A 17,716-nucleotide genomic window follows, 5' to 3' on the forward strand; every position below is an offset into this window, starting at 1 on the left:
TCTCAGCCACATAACCCTAAGTCATAAAAAGCAGAAAGCAAAAGGCACATTCCCCTTTTGTATTCTTTTTGAAGGACTCAAGTGGGAGGAATGAGATCACACTTAACACATCTACTTGGTAGAAGAGGACCGGGCCCCTGATCCTGTGTTGATTTTTATACTGGCATTTCTTTGCACTTACATAAGGCACAGTTGAAAGAGTAAGGTCCAAGAGTGAGTTTAATGAGAAAATATAAACTTAGAAACTAAACTGCAACAACACATGTTGGGAGGAGGGACTCATGCCATGCTCATAGGAGTCAACTGAGGCCTTTCCATAATCCCAATGGATACCTACCAATTTAGGTGTAACTTTTTGAACTATATAAATGTGTGGGTAGGACAAAGACACACAAAGAACTGCCTCAGAAATTTGTCCATGAGAAGCATAGATTAGTTTGAATTTTTAATTCTGAGTCTCACATCCACTCATTTCCCTGACAATGAAAAGTGGCTTCTTTTTTATACCAAAGGGTACAGAAATATTTCCTTCGGTTACTGTGTTACTGAAGTGTTTCTATAAAGGACTGGCCTGGTGATTGCTTTACCCATCAGACCTCATTAGCTTTGTACACATAAAACACAAGCATTTCTTATTTATGGTAAGTCAATTTTTTTCAGTCATTTCCAAATAGTGTGACTTTTTTTTTTCAAATGATAACACTTTGAAAAATATGGTCTCTATGTCTGAATCAATTCTAAGTGAATGAAGTGAAGGGCAAGGATATATAGGAAGTATGGAATAGTTTCAAGATAGCATACAAAACAGTGTATAGGAAATGACTGCTTTATAAAATGATGAGTTCTGGATGGTTTCAACTGTAGTTAAAAGTAAAATAAAGCCATTTCCTGGTTGATTTCAGTTAGACTTGGAGATGGTTTTTCAATCTGACCATCAGCAGTGTTTTAAAAAGTGTGGGGGGAGGCAGATAAGGCAATGAATGAAATAAATGTTTCCAATCTGAGCCCAGTTACTTCTGAAGTTGATAGCATATTGGAAAGGCAGTGTGCAACTGGCAACTTCAGCCATAAGAAACTTAATGATGGATGAAAATGAAAAACGTCAGGATGCCTATTTATCTATGAGAATTAGAATCCTTTAAACAAGTTATGAGTGAAAGAGCTGTGGCTAAAGCGGATTTTAAACCAATTAGGAATGAATGAAAAATCTCATTTAAATGGACATCATCTTTTACTAATATTAGAAAAACAATACTTTCTACATTTTATTGGAGGTGATAAATTCTTTGTGACACCTGAACAGGACAGCCATTTCACACTACGAGACACTTTCTTCTGCTTAACAAGTAGCTAAAAATGACTAACCTACAATCCGGAGTTTTATTTCCTGGTACCAAATCATTCATAATTGTAAATTAGTTGTATTACTGTTGTCTATAATGGATGGGTTAAAAACACATTCACGCTGTCATAATAATCGACAGTAGGGGTTTGGTCATTTATCTTATTCTTTGTGTTGTGCCTTAGCAGCTAGAGCAACTCCATCCAATAATTTATGACTTAACATGTCTATACCTGATTCAACAAGTTAGTATTTACTTCCCGCTCCATCCCTGGAAATCGTGTGTAACTCTACATTTATACCAATATAAATGAATTCAAAATATAGCCCTGTGCATCCGAATCGTCAAAGTGCTTTTTTGACGTAGCAGCCATTATGTTATATATTATATTCTACTACCTTATATTGTTGCACACCAAGGACCAAGCTGGAGAACAAATATTCAGTGTATCAGTACCTCCCTGTCTACCCCCACCCTTCCCACAATACTTTTGGCATCACTGTAGGTAAGTAAGAGAGCAGCCTAAGACACAGCAGTAGAGAAGACTCATCTCATTTTAAAGAATAAAGTAGAAAAGGCAGTGGGTAAATCTCAAAAATAAACAGATATGTGAAAGCCCTGGTGGGTCTCTGTTGGTTCCCATTCATGACAGACGAGGTCGAACGTGAGGAAATGCAAACGTGTTTCATTTAAGACAAACAGCCCAAGAAACAAATAACGCTTGATTCTCCCTTACATTATGAACTATGGCAAAGTTCCTTTAACTTCTATAGCACAGGGCTGGAGACCTGAAAGTACAGATGACCAAGAAAGTGGAGTATATTCCAACAATGATAAACTATAGGGCCGAGTCCAAGGGGGTCTTAACTCAGTCCTTCCTTATGAAGAATAAACTGCTACTGGGACTATGGTTCACAGGGAAGAGTATCTAATCACAGGGTCATACTTTCCTTTTTCTAAGTCCGTGCCACCGAATGGATTCCATAACAGTTAAAATGATACAACAGCAGCAAAACTGTTCTGACTGCAGAGGGACATGTGTAAATCCTAATATGCTACAGTGTCTATAAGCATGACACTATTGAGAACAAACCAAAGGATGCCGACTTGGGGTCACTTGCACTGGGTTCATTGGATAATTGATTTTGCTCTGGCATGTGGCATTTCATCACGCTGCAGACTTTAAGGGTCAAAGGCATACTCTATGACAATGTAAACCTGACTACAGCTTTGCAAATATCTGTTAAAATGAGCACGATCTGTTGCTTCCACGTTGGGTTTAAACTGATGCATCCTTAGGTAATGTGTATTTATGTTCAGATTATGCCCCTCGTGTCATTTATAGAATAAGGTAACATTAATGCAGCAGAATCTGACCATACTTGGTAAATAAGAAAAAACTCAAGATTTCCTTATTCTTCTGGATGACTTAAAATTCTGAATCAGCAAGTTGTTAAGGTGAGAAAATTAAACATTTCACAGTGAACAATGTGTACCTTAACCCAGTGCGAAACTATACATATTTCCAATTCTCAATCTTTACCAAACATTTCTTCAGAAAATTAAAAAACTCATTCTTCTTTTGATAGGAAATATAAAAGCAGGCTCTTGCAAGAATACCGTCATTGGAGTAATTGTGCAAAAATTGCTTTCCCTGTCCATAATATAAACTTACTTTAGCACTGAATGGAAATCTTCAATTGGAATGCCACAATGTATTACTTTAATTCCAAGTACATAGCTCCTCACTATTGTCACTTTGCTAGTATGACATTTTCTTGTTTTCTGTCGAGAACATCTAACCCAATGCTAGGAGCACTTGCCTGGAATAATTATAAAGGCCTCTGGTCCTTGAAGGCGCTTCACAGGGAAAAAAAGATAAAGATGAATCTAAACAAAATTGAAAATCTCTGAGTCTGTGTAAAAAAATCCACAAGTTCTTATTCTCCAAAAGTTAGCTACTTTTTTCAAACTCTGGTGTTTCATAACGCTGCAGCATAAACAAATATTTTCCCCATACAATGTCTGTCTTCCAGGTTATTGGCTTAAACTTACTTTCTGTATCCAAAAGCAACATAATGTGTACTCAAACCCAAGGGCTTTGATAAGCTTTAGAAAGAAAATAAGCCTTAGAAAGAAATCTCTTTCGGGTACTTATCCGACTCCCAGCCCCATAGTATCTGACAGCCTTGCAATGCATTTATCCTCATAGGGTCCCTAGGAGGCAGGGAACTGGTCTTGTCCCCATTCTACAGCTGGTGAACTGAGGCACAAGGAAAAACAATGATTTGCTGAAGGTCACAGAAGGAAATGAGAATGTTTTCTGCACATTTCCACATTGTGGCTCTTCTCTTGTAAGCTGAGGAAATTATTTTCCAGGCTGCCAAGAAGTTTGTACAGCACGGCCTTTAGCAAAAGAAAGGATTGTTTCTTCCTTTAAATTCTCAGCAGCAAAAATAATGCAGTTAATTCAAGTGCATATAACTGAAAGTTATTGGACTGACATGCTCAGAACACTAAGAAGTACCTAATTCTGCACAGGCAGCATCAGGGAAAATGCAGAAGGCAACAATAGTGCTACTTTCAGAAAAGATCAAAAGTGTCTTGATTAGCGCAGGCAGTTGAGAAGTAAGTTTGGACGGATATCATGATATAAAGAAGTATAAAAGGAAGCAAGGGGAAGCAGCCCATAAAAGAGAAAGAGATAACTCACCCAAGGAAAGAGCCTGGAAGAGAAAGAAAGGGGAAAGTGCAGATGAGCTAAATTCCCGGAAGCAGTCTCCAACCTGGTGCTGAGGAGGACTTGCCTTGGATTTGGATATCTGGACAGATGCAGGCTAGTTTGGGGATAAGCACCACACTTGAGGCAGGCAGCCTTGGCCCTCTCATTCCTCTAACTCCGACCCTACACTTCTAAGCCCAGAGAAGTAGAAGCTGCCTCATTTGAAAGTAGTAGGAATAAGAGCTTAATGCAAAGGAGGGGCTGATGCAGAGTCATTTGGGAAATGGAATGAGGCTCAAAGGGCTGCCTACCGGCTAGCCCTGCACTGAAGCATCCCTGTGCCCCAGTCAGCTCCTCCGCAGCATGTTGAGCTGCACGCTAGGCCCGCAGCAGCCAGGGCTGCTCTGACTTGGATCAACATGTTGTGGCACACGTGCACACACAATGCTCAAGAGCAATGAACTCTGGCACAAAGTTTGCTACACATTAATCTGCCCAAGAGGAATTCTATGCCACGGTCAGATTGGTACAGACTGTGGAGTTTGTGCCTCCTCTGTTGTGGGGGATATTGCTTTCTTTCTCGAATCACCCAAATGTACTTAATAACCCTTATAGCAGCAGGACTTTGTCACCATTCTCCCCCTGGTTACATGCGGCAGGTTAAGTTATCATGCCTTGTGGTTGTGTCAGGGGCAATTGTAGTTTACTAGTAGGTTAGGGAATGGATGTGTACAGGATGATTTGGATAGAAATGATCCTGCCTCTGGCAGGGTGTTAGACCTCTGGAGGTCCTTTCCAGCACCTGCTCGTCTACGATTCTAGGAACTGGGAATGAATAATGGTAGATGAGAGACAGCCACCTTAATTCAGACTCCTTGTTTCAGTACTATGATTAGAGACTTATCAAATTTGTGATTTCATGGATTTAGCAGATTCCATGAAATCCAGCATTGCCTGTGAAATCCAGGCAATGCCCACGAAATCCATGAAAAAAAATAATTACAGAAAAGCCCAGTGGTGAGGGACAGGGCCACTGAGGCCCCTTAGCTAATCAGAGGCGGTGGGGGGGAGAGGGGAAGCATGCCCTTTCCATGAAATGGCTGCCTGGGCCATGTTCTTTCTCCCCATGACATCAGGGGACAGCCCCCATGAATTAGGCAGGTCCCCAATTATTATGAAGTCTTTTATGATATAATCACAAGGGGGCCTGCTGCTAGGTGGGGGGTAGCTGATGAGGTGGGGAGGCAGAGCTAACACTGGGGGGTAGGGAAGTGGGCAGTAGGAAAATGACCACCAGGGCCCGGATGGTGTCCAGCACCTGGCAGTCCTCCTCTATGCCATGCACTGCCTGGCTGTGACTATGCCCTGCTCTCGCAGGGCCTCCACACACTCATGCTCCAGGTCCAGAAGCTACATCCTAAACTCCAGGTCTGCCCAGCCCCATGCCTCCTTGCACCGGTCACCTGTCTCCTCGGGCCTGTCCTGTGTGCCCTCACAGTTGACATCCTCTGTCCACCACCTATCTTGTTAGGTAATGTCCTCTGCCCACCATGTCCATGTGTCCACCTACTAGTCCTCCACAGCCATCACTAGCCAGCTCAGGAGGAGTCCGAGCCTGGGTCCTCCTCCTGCAGAGCTGATGCAACCTCAGGGCCCTAGCTGTGGGTGGCAGTGACCCTGACCTTCAACTCCGCATGTCACTCAGGGCCTGCAGAGCCATGAGAAAGAAGCTGTTTGTGAGAGTGTGCAACTTTTCTGAGATAAGATGCTCTATACCAGGGGTTGTGCAGTGTCTGGCCTCAGACCGGAGGTCAGGCATACACGTGCACTCAGGGGCCATGGTAAGTTGGCTAGGCAGGCCTGGGCCCAGGTAGCCACTGGGCAAGGCCCCTGTGGCAGGGTGACCTCTAGGAGTGTCCCCTAGCACCCCTACCTACCATGCCAAATTGGGTCTCGAATGCACCCTCTATCTCGCCCACCGTGTCTTGCTGGTAAATATCAAAGGGAGGCTGCCTTCCTGCCCTCCTTGGCACGGTGCCTGCCTTGCTGTACCAGGGCTCTGCCCAATTGCCCACCTGCACCCTCACAGGTGCCCCCTCGCTTCTCACGTGGCCCTCGCTGCACCAGGGCCTGTCCTTATACCACCACCCACTCCGGGCCTTGCCTCTGTACCGCCGCCCGCTCCAGGGCCTGCCTTTATATCATTGCCCTCTCTGGGCCTTTGTGTCCCTAGATGCCTGCTCCTAGGGCTCCTCTCCCTGGGCCTCTCAATGTTTGCGCGCCCCCCCCCCCCCCCAGGGCCTCTCAGGCTTACCGCCTTCTGGGGCTTCCCCCGCACAGACAGCGCCCCACTGGGGCCTGTCTCCCTGCACTCTTGCCCCCACCGGGGCCTGTGCCTCATGCCCCCCACGCTCTTGCCTGCACTCGGGCCTGTGCCTCACGCTCCCCCAAATCGGGGCTTAGGTGGCCTGGGCCTTACCTGGCCCCCTGACCCCCTCCTTGGGTCTTGCCCACCCTGGGGCTTTGGCCACGCTCCCTGCCTGCACTGAGGCCTCGCTCGCGCTTCTCGTGCTCGTGACTCAGGTGGCCTCAGCCTTACCTGGCCCCAGACCCCTTTGTTGGGTCTCACGCCCCACTGGGGCTTCTCCCAATTGGGGCTCAGGTGGCTTCAGCCTTACCTGGCCCCCAGACCCCTTTCCTGGGTCTTGTGCCCCACTGGGGCCTTTCGCCAGCGCTCACGCTGGGCCCCTCCCAATAATCGCCCACACTGGGGCCAGGGTCAGGACACCCCAAATGCAGCACCACTCTCCGATGCTAGGAAACCCCCCCACACACACTGCTGGGGGGGCTCCCTTGAGGCCTCCTCCACCCCTACAGCCTCACCCGGTTCTCCGGTGTAATATCACAACCAAAACAGAAACCGCAAAGCCCCTCGGCTATAACATAAACCCTAAGCCAACCTGGCTAACCTTCCTTCATATCCCTGTCAGGGTCCTCTCCACCCCGTATCATCACACCAACTCTACTCAAGCCATCCAGCTTCCTTACTAGGCCCACAGAGCTCTGCTCTCCCTGCTTGCTCCTGCTTCTTAGGCTACCAGAGGGGAACTGGCTCTGGCTGGCCTCGCTGTTTATGAAGGCCAGGCCCTGCCCCCTTCCAGTCAGCTGACCCAATCAGTTGCCTTAGCAACCCCCCACCTGTGCTTCCCTGGTGAGTGGCAGCTGAGCCCATATTACCATTCTCAGTAGCAGGCACCCTAGTGCCCTGCTACAGCCCGCAACCCCACTTTCTCCACAGGGGCTGGTGGGCCACTGGGTACCAGCTGTAGTCAGTCTGTCTCCCAGACTGGGAAAAGCCAGGCTCTTGACAACACCTGCTGCCATGGCTCCAGATCTTACTACCCTTCTTCTCCTCCTGCAAGCCCACCAGTCTCCTGCGCTGCCACCAAACCCACAGTACCTGTGCTTCTGGGACATGGGGCTCCCAGATGACTGAGACAAGGAGCTTCCCATACCCCTGCCCTCCACACAGGGTGCCTCTCCAGAGAGACGTCCTGGGCTTAGCTCGTCCCTGTTCCAGCACTGTGCCCTGAGCATGTCCCTGCCATGTATGTTCCAGACACTGCATGATTATCCGTTTGCATGGACTGACGGATGTCCAACTCACTATGCCCTGCTGCCGCTGATTGCCATGGTGCCCTTGGTGAACCTGCACACCTTCCTGACCCCCAGGCATGGGAACCTGAGCTTCAACAGTGCAGAATCCAAGCCCAGGCTGCTCTTAAACTTCCACAGCCACCTCAAGGGCTACCTGTAGCTGTGTTATACATCCCCCCCACCCCGCCTCCCACACCAAACGAGGACATCACTGCTGGTGTTGACATATTCCTCAGCATATAAAGCCTGTGCCTGACTAGGTGCTGTGGCATGATGGGATGCTCAATAAAGTTTTGCACTGTCTCCTGCCTCCTTGCATGCTGTGGGGGTGGAATCCGGGGGCCCAGTGAAGTGTAGCCAGGCTGAGGGGGAGGGGGACCTGGGGCTGAGACTAGGGTCAGGGCCAGGGCTGGATCTGGGGCTGAGGCCCTCTCCCCAGTGCAGGGTTTACCAAGTAGATGGGGCTGGCATGCCTGGTGGCTCCATTTAGTCCTAACTGGCAGCAAGGTATGTGGCTCCTGGAGGACTGGGGCACAGTGTGTGGTTGCCTGGCCAGGGCCCCCTCCAGGGAGGGGCTGGCACTGCTGGAAGCCAGCAGTGACATGGCCAGCCATGCCTCATGGCTGGGGCTGAGTCTGCAGAGCTCTTGGGTCAGGTGCTGCCCTGGGTTCCTCAGGCTTCTGGTGGAGGCTGCAGGAGAGGAGCTCAGTGGGATGGGCTGTTGGTGCCCTGAGAGGCCCACCACTGGTAACATGTCATGGTGGGTGCCAGGTTGGAAAAGGGGTCAGGCAGGTTGTCCATGTGGCTGTACACAGCATGACTGTAGCCTGGGTCCTCGGGTGCAAGGATGGCATCCAGTTGCCACATAAATGGCATGGATTTGCCTGACCAATGATTGTGGTCAGTAATGGTGATCCACTGTGCCCACAATGCTTTAACCTTAATGCAGTACTGCCATGCTGACTGCTTGTGTCCAAACTCCCACATCCGGCCTGACAGACCCTCATAGACGTAGGCGTTGATGGCCCTTCCGCATGCAAACCACCACTGCACCTCCATCTCACCCCACAGCACCATGAGATTACTAGTCTCCTCCTGTGACCAGCTGGGGCCCCTGGCTGCAACATATGGCATCGTCAATGAGGCTACCAGGGTTCCTGCACCAGCTCTCTGGGCCTCCATGAAGCTGCCCCTGCCACATCAGGGCAGCTGCCTTCAGTACGTAGTGCAGGGGCATGTTGTGGGACTAGAGGCCTTGCAGTGAGACAATGCCCTGCAGAACCTGCAGGGGCCAAGTAGGCTACTGGGGGTTGGCTGTGGGCAGTTGCTACTGGCCCCAGTGTCCAGGAGTGGGCTGCAGCTGGGTCCAAGTGCTGGCAGCAGCCTGCAGGGCTGGATAGTGTAGGGCTGGCAGCCACTCAGTTGCAGTGCCAAGCAGTGACATCAGGGCCCAAGCAGGTTGGCACAGGTACCCCGCAGCCTGTGCAAGGGCAGCAGAGACTGAGTCCCCCCAGGCTCACTGATGTTTTTCCCCAGGTCTCAAACTGCCTGCAAGCTTTTAAAGGGGCTGGGGCTTGCCAGAGAGGCAGACCAGCCCTAGGGCAGGAGAGGCTCCTAGCCCTGGGGCTGAGCTCAGGCTGGCCCCCTAGCAGCAGGGCTGACCAGGAGTAAATCTGCCTCTGGTTGGTATCTGCATATGTGTTACTGCACAGTAAGTACTCACAAGTAAATTTCCTACTTGCATTTGCAGATAGCAAATTTACTTGTGAGCAGAAAAGTTTACTTCATGGTAAGCATGTGCACATGTAGGTGCACACACTTACTGTGCAGTGAACTACACTACTGTGCAGTAAAGCATCTAGTATAAATGCACCCAGTTAGTGGCCACCTACGAAAAGTTAGGTCTAATATCACAAAGGAACTCTGTGGGAGAGGAAGTATAGAATCTCACTCCCGGGGCAGCATTCACTTGTATTAGCCTTCAAGGGCAAAACTGGCCAGGAATGCATTCAGGAAAGTCCTCCCTTGCCCTTCCCCCTGAACCTTCTGGCTCTGGAAGCTTTGGCACTTGGCAGCTTACGGGAGCAGGAAAAGAAATTCACTGCTACTGAAGTGAGATGTCGCTCATTTTTCTGCCACAGACACCCATGTCGAGCAGGTAAAACCCTCATTGATTTTACAACCATAGTAACATTCTTCTAAAGTAGCGTGCCTGTGGCTGTGCATACACATGCACGCACACACACACACACACACACACGAGCACACACATATACATGCACAACAACGGAGAAAACTCTTGTACAGTTCTAATAGACAGGGAGGACCACAGTCCAAAAAATGTGTACACCTAGCAACTTAAGGAAATAACTCACTTTTTTTTCAAAAGAATGTAGTATATTGCTATCTAAAAACTGGTATTACTCAGGTATATTATTATATTAATAGTATAAGAGTAGTATAATAGTATAATAGTAATATAATATATAATACTATAATATTATGATATATAATATTACAATATATTATCATAGTATGAAATACTACTAATATTCTAATATAATAAAAGGCTTAGTCCATCTGTCTGTAATGATCTTGGAGCACTCTAACTGTTGGCTAAAACAACCAATCAGAGTGCTCCAAGAGCATTCCAGACGGAAATGGGTGGCGGCAGTACAGTGGAGCGTCACCACGCCACCCCTGGAGGAGCCAGCAGCATGGGGTGCTGGCCAAGGAGATGACGGGACAAGCTTCCCCCTCCCCACCCCCCAACTCCTGGGAGACAACAGCGGCACTCTGCCCCGCCCCCGCCATTATTCCTGATGGGCAATTGGCTAGTAATATATAATACCACAATAATAACAATAATATTGCTACCGTTCTTATCATTAATAAATTAACTTTGTCCAGTGCCAATGAGCAAGACCAAACAAAAGCTAAAAAATACTAAGTTCCAAGAAAAAGAGAAGTCTTTGGAGACTCTGAGCTAGGAAAGCAAACAAAAGCTTTTAGGAATAAAAAGAAAAGATTTGTGAGCAGTGAAAAAGGCACCCTAGGAAGTACTAGAGTGGTACCTGGAGGACCTAAAAAGGAGTAAAAAGGATCTTGATACTGGAGGAAAGGACTTTTGTATACTGCTTCAAAAGCAGTGAGTAACTAAGCCACTTGCTTGACTTTTGACGTGAAAATTTTAACTGTCATCAGTTAAGAAATGCAAAAGAAATCAAGAAATGAGACAAAAAGAAAAGAAACAACTAGGAGGATCTGAAGAAGGACTTCCCTGTGTGTTGTACAAATTAATTTCTCTCACCTATGTCACATCAGTTTGAGGAAGTTATCAATTTCTGAAATAAATATTTGCAATGTCTAATATACATAGGGCCTTGTCCTGGGCTAAGGAATTTGTATATTCCACAGCGCAAAGCCAGTTTAATCGCCTATGGGGTGATAACACATCCAGCGGGGATACTCAGGTAACAGAAAAATACCACACCATTTCCTACAAGCCCTTGTGCTGGGTTCAGCTTTTGTGGCTGGAAGAAAGAGGACTACTAACAAGCCCTTGAATCACAGGTGTCTGGCACAGTTATGAGAGCTGTTGTTGTACTAAGGGAGTAGGTGAGAGCTCAGCATTTTCAGGATTAGGACTGTACAAAAATGGTTCCCAGCCATCTTTTTTAATTCTTCTTCCTGAGCTGTGTTGACTGCTCCTTGGCTACTGCAGAGCCTCTGGCCTTGAAGAGCTTTTTTTTTTTCAATCTCTTTTCTGATACCATCAAAATCTTTAAAGGAAAATCATCCTCCTGTACTCTGGTTCTGTTGCCCTGAACAATGCAGAGTACATACAGCATATGCAAGGCTCATTAAAACTAAATTCTAATTATTATCTTTCAATTACTGAATCCATGCAGTGCCATAGATTGAGAATTAATTACCAATGCATAATTAATTGTATTTTGTATTTGTCTCAGGTTATCAGACAATCTATGTAAGATATGATATCTGGTTAAAGGTAGGTCAGCGATTAATTAAAAACATTGTGACCAAACTAATGGATGGAGGGTTTAGTAATTTGTAACAATAGCATTAATGAGAGTCACGGCTTGCTTTTAGGGGATATTAATGTGTAATCTGAAGAAATAATGGTATCAAAGAAACACCCGTTTATGTTCAGTCAACCCAAGCCTCTGTCAAAAAACAAACCTTGTTTTCTTTCCTCAGCTAAATATTACAAGCTATATTTTCTTTCTGATGCAGAGGGATTAGGCTCATAATCTACCATCTTTTGAGGAGAGACTCTGCCCCTAAACAGTTCTCAAATCATTAATTATGTTTATTTATAATGGCTGGTACAAAAGTATTTAAAAAGCAATAAGTACTGGTGCTCACATTCTTTATCATTGAGAATGATGTCAGGTTAATCAGCATTCTTAATTATGCCCTTGAAATGGGAAAAGTTTGCAAATCGTTTAGAAAGAAAATACAGGAGCCTGGGGTCATTTGAAATTGGAATCAGTTCCTGAGAAAGAAGCCCTAATTTACAGAAGGTCCTGATTGCTACTGCTTTATGAAGACCTTGTTGAGATGCAGAAGATCTCTGTTTATGGCATGACCTTGACAAAGCTCCTACCTTCTGCAAGGAGAAAATTGAAAAACTACATCGGGCGATGATGCATTAGTGCTGAAGCACCAATCTGTGTATCTGGAATACAGGGGCCAAAATCTGCAGTCTTTCCGCTGGCAAAGCCCCAGTGCATGTCAGTCATTTCATGGCTCAATCCTGGGACTGGCTGAGCACTCCTGGGAAATGCTAAGTATGGTGCGTTCTTTTATTTCAGTGGGGGATGAGAGACAGTCGTTAGGAACTGCTAAATGCAGCACTTTGCAGGATCAAGCCTTTAGTAATTAGTGGCCTGATCCAGGTCTCCAGGAAGTCAGTGGGAGTTTTTCTATTGATTTCAGTGGAATGGGTCGAGCTCTCAGTAAGTTCAATAGGAGTTCTGTCTGCATAAGGCCTGCAGGGTTTGACATTAGATTAATTGTTATCTTTGGAGGGGCCAGATATTGCAAGCTGAAGAATTCTCTCAGGGCTTGCTGAAATCAATGCAATTCACAGGAGGTGTTAAGCAGCAGGATCAATCCTATATCTGTATGCTGCCTTGTGCAGTAGCCACAAAATTATGCTAGGGGACTGGATTATGACAGCCTTGTGCAGGCTGATACACTTAATGACTCTTTTAGCTAATCTGCACAATTGCCTCAGTACATAGGACATGGTTCTTAAAAACACTTGCCAATGTGAACACTAAATGCCCTAAAAGTTAAAAATCTCTAATTAAATACATGAAAATGGGCTTTGGGGGAAAAAAAGGCCTAGGATAGAATTAGTATCCTCTAGAAGTCGGAGGTAGAATGAGATCAGCATATTCTGCCCCAAGGTAGTTCACATGCTTTAGCCATTTTCCACATTTCATATTAATAGACCAGCTGAGTTAGAAAATAGAGTAGCTGTGGCCAAATCATAAGTAAAACTCCAGGAGGATTTTTGACAGATTGCAACATAATTCTGCCTTTTTTGTTTGTTTGTTTGCATTTTATTTGCCAGACTCTTTCACAGATTTTTTTTTTTAAAACCCAGCAATTTAATATTTATTCCTTTAACGATTTCATAAAATATTTATCGCTGTCTGTTTAAATAAACCAATGACATCATGCATAAAAAATGGAAAATAATGCAGCTGTAATAACCCAGAGGTTACATTTAATGAAACAATGCTCAGAAATGAAATGTCATCATGAGTACTGATGATGCTTATTTCAGATGAATGCACTTTGTATTTATTAGTTTTGCCGTGTTCATCCTCAGCTTCTGTAATCAGAATTACAATATCCACTCGGATGAGAAAAGTAATTAAATCATTAAGACATTTTTCTTAGGGCTGGGCAATTCTATGGATCTACAGCAGTTGTTTGACTCCAGCCCTAAGCCTCCCATTGAAATAGAGTAAGTGTTTTCTCATCAGTTTCCAAAAAGAAATACGTTTTCATAACAATAAGCGTATTCAGTCCCAGGGGCTTATACCTTTTGTTTAACCTAGCAAACGGTATCCTCTGGTTACTGGAACGTTAGGCAAAAGACAACCCTTCCGAATACCCACAGAGCACGACTTGTCAATGCCTCAGTGAGACAACAAGCATGGTGGGTAGCTACTGGGCATGTTCAAGGGGCCAAAAAGTCAGAGGCACAACAGGGCAGCGCTGTGCCCACGGCAACTATGATGCATGAGGCAGTGCCCGCTGCTTCAGTACCGGTGGTGGTGGTGGGTACCAATTCAGTACCGATGGTGGCGGTATTTCTATTCCCCATCCCCAAAATGTGGCACCTGGGGCGGCTGCCCCAGTCACTTCCCCTCAGTTACACTACTTGTGCTTCACACAGGACCTTGCACTCTTACATCAGGGCCTGGGGGAGCATCTGGCCCCCTGGGGGAAGACAAGAAATAATGGGCACAAGGTGATTGAGGATCACTTTGGGCTAGACATAAGGAAAAACTTCTTTGCAAGCCGAGGGCCGAGGGTTTGGAACAGGCTCCCCCCCCGGAGATGTTACAGTCATCTACCCTGTTGATCTTCAAAATGTGTCTCGACGCTCACCTTGCTGGGGTCATCTGATCCCAGCGGTCTTTGCTGCCCAAGTGCAGGGGGTTGGACCCGTTGATCTGTAAGGTCCCTTCCAGCCCTTAACAACTATGCAACTATTAAACTATGACCTGTCATTGGCTCCCATATTTCATAGATTTCATAGACATTAGGGCTGGAAGGGACCTCGGGAGATCATCGAGTCCAGCCCCCTGCCCAAAGGGCAGGAAGTCAGCTGGGGTCTGATATATACATTTTCACAGCTAGATTCTTCCTGCTTTTAGCAAGCAGATCTCATGAAAAGCTGGGCCTGGACTTTCTTATATGCCAAGTACAAACCAGCCTGCATGCCCAGCTTAAAACAGGATTGTGTGTAAGCCTCTCTCCACAGGTCAATCAAACCTGGGGCCAGTTTTCAGTTATTACACTGTACTCCAACTTCCAGTCAAATTCTCATGGGAAAAAAGGCCATTAAGGATTGATGTAGGATTGAAATTGCCTAAGGATCTTGGGGGACCTTTTCTGCAAGATGAATTATCAACATCTAGGATATTACAAGAATACAACTGCTTTCATGGTAGGGAAAGGCAATTATGTCCATTTCTAAGTACCTTAACTTATGCCCGTATTCAACAAATCATCCTGTACTTAAGACCCATTTTATAGATATGCTTGAGGCTAAGCATGTGTTATATAAAGTTAAAAAAAGATACTGGGTTTATCCTGGTGCTGATTGTCCCAGGTTGTGACTCCATCAAAACATGAGCTGTGTGGGACAGTTGCAGCTTGAATGGCACTTAACTTGAAGTAGGCACTATTGCCACAGGGCAAAAATGTTACTTAAGATATTTCATAGGTAAATTACTTTGGACCGTGGGCTGGGCTTGTCTATCTGCAAGTTCCCAGGGTAAAAGGCTTTGTCCAGGGAGAAATCCAATATCTATTTTTAGCCTAAGATTATAAAACTGGATGGGACCTTTTGTCCTGTCTCTCCACTTGTGGGCATCCATATAATTAATATTTGTCCAAAGGGTTCACAAGAAACCTTCTATCCCCACCCTATCAGAAATTATCCCCAAAACACCCAACATACAAAACCCCTAAAATACACCATGGGAAAAGAGTAGGAGAGATAAGAGCCCTGCCAACACCTTGGGTCCCTACACAATCACAGAATAAGTTAGGATCCAAGCAAATGGGCCATACCTCATATCAGAGAAAGGTCAGAGAACCCAACGGCCCTTGCTAGTCTGTCCTGTGGCAAAACGTCTCCCTGATCCCAAAGCTGATGACTGGTTCAACCCTGAGCACTAGTGAGACATGTCACAGGGATTTGTCAACTGTGTGAGGAGCAACAGCATATCCTGTACAACCTCCCACCCTGGCCAGTGCCAAAGCTTCAGCAGTAGGCCAAATAAAATTTTAAAAGATCTCCCCAAAACCCACCAAAAGCCAAGCAATGCATTCAATACCACACACACACCTTTCCCCAAAAGCAGCAGTCCAAAATTGGGGTGCATGTTTTAAGTTAGGGAGCTGATTACCATGCCATAATGGAGGCATGTAGATGCTGTAATGGCTGCCATGGGCTGTGCCACCTTCCCAGCCAGGAGGGGCAAAGCCCAGTTGTCAGCATCAGTCACTCTCTCCTTCTAGGCTACCAAATTTCATTCAGCCATGGTGAGCCGATGCTGTGGCAGGGAAGACTCCAGAAAAATCTTTTTCTCTGTGTTCTCCCTTCCCAAAACAAGGAATGTGTCATATTTGAGAGCATGTGGTATGCAAGAAAATATAGTATTTTAGATTCAGACTCTGCTTCTCTCCAAATCCTGTCTTTACTTTGACTGCAGTCATGGACATCTATATTACTAGGCACCTCCTACATATCCCAGTAACCTACCTGGTGACTAAGTTTCCTTTCAGCATCCTCTTGAGAGTACCAAAGTATTCAAAGCCACATTATCTCTTCCAAGAACATTTCTATCTTTGCACATTATCCTTCCCATACAATTTATCAAGCCGCATCTTGAAGTGTTTTGAGTTCCTTATCCCCACTGGTTTGTTTGAAAAACAGTTATAGAGCTTCACTCCTCTAATGGTCCGAAATCCACTTCTGAGGGCTCCAGATCATGTAGTCAACCAATACAGGCAGGTCCTTCTCTTCCTATACCAACTCCAGTCTATGAACCCACTGCTTACAGCAACAGTTCTTGATAGTAGCCCTAAAGTGCGTGAGTTGGCACACTGTACTATTAAATTCCTCCTATTTTTATTACTCTAGTCTGCACAATCACCTGATTTTTCATGTATAATTGTCTGTCGCTCTTCAATATTAGCAATACCACCCAACTTGCAATCTGTAAATGTCATAAGGACACAGCATGGTTGCTACTGAAACCATTTATCCAAAACCAATCCCTGAGGAACACCACTAGTAACCTCTCCCCAGTCCGATAACTCCCCAGTGTCATTTCATTTTTAGCCAGCTTTTTATCCACTTTATAATTATCGTATTAAACCCATCTTCTCCATCTTAACTACCTGTGAGGCACGGTATTAGATGCATTGCTTAAATCAAGGTCAGGTCCACTGCATTGCCCTTATCTAGGAAGTCAGTTTTTCTGTCATAAAAGGATATTAGATTAGTTTGACACAATCTTTCTTGGATTGTAGCTTTGCTACATTTTATCCTATTTTCCATTTACCTCCATATTCTTGATTATTTCCCATCAAAATCTCTTCAAAAACCTTGCATAGTATTGAGGTCAAACTAACAGACCTGTAGTTCTCCATGCCTCTTTTTTTCTGTTTTCCAAAAATAGGTATTACACTCGCTATTTTTCAATCACAGGATACCATCCCCAAACTCAAAAATGAACTGAAATTCCTTGTTATATGAGTAGCTATTTCATATGTTGTTTTTTCAGTATTTTGAGATGGAGATTACAGAACCCCTGTTTTTATCGTATTAAACAATCTAAGTTTTGCTTCTAACTTAGCAATGGAAGTTGCTTAGACGTAACAGATTTCCATTACTCTGTGTGGTAATAGACTGTGGAAAACTGGCTCACCTTTGTAATTCATTACCATTATCCTCCTTTTTATTGAATATTGAACTACTCCTTTGGTATTGGGCCATACCTACATTATCCTTAAATCTCTATCCCATGTTAAGCGTATAGTTAACCAAACAGAAAATGTGTCATAAAATGTGATAAGGTTCCAACAGCAGCATCAGAATGAACACATCCCATATTCTATAAGTCTTCTTCCTAGAACTGAGCAGAAAACAGTTTTTTCCTTTCCACAAAAATTGGGAAAATAATGAATTCTGAAACTTTCCAATTCTACATGG

This window comes from Crocodylus siamensis, chromosome 1 (assembly GCF_052110815.1).
Source record: "Crocodylus siamensis isolate JL-2025a chromosome 1, ASM5211081v1, whole genome shotgun sequence".
Classification (NCBI taxonomy): domain Eukaryota; kingdom Metazoa; phylum Chordata; order Crocodylia; family Crocodylidae; genus Crocodylus; species Crocodylus siamensis.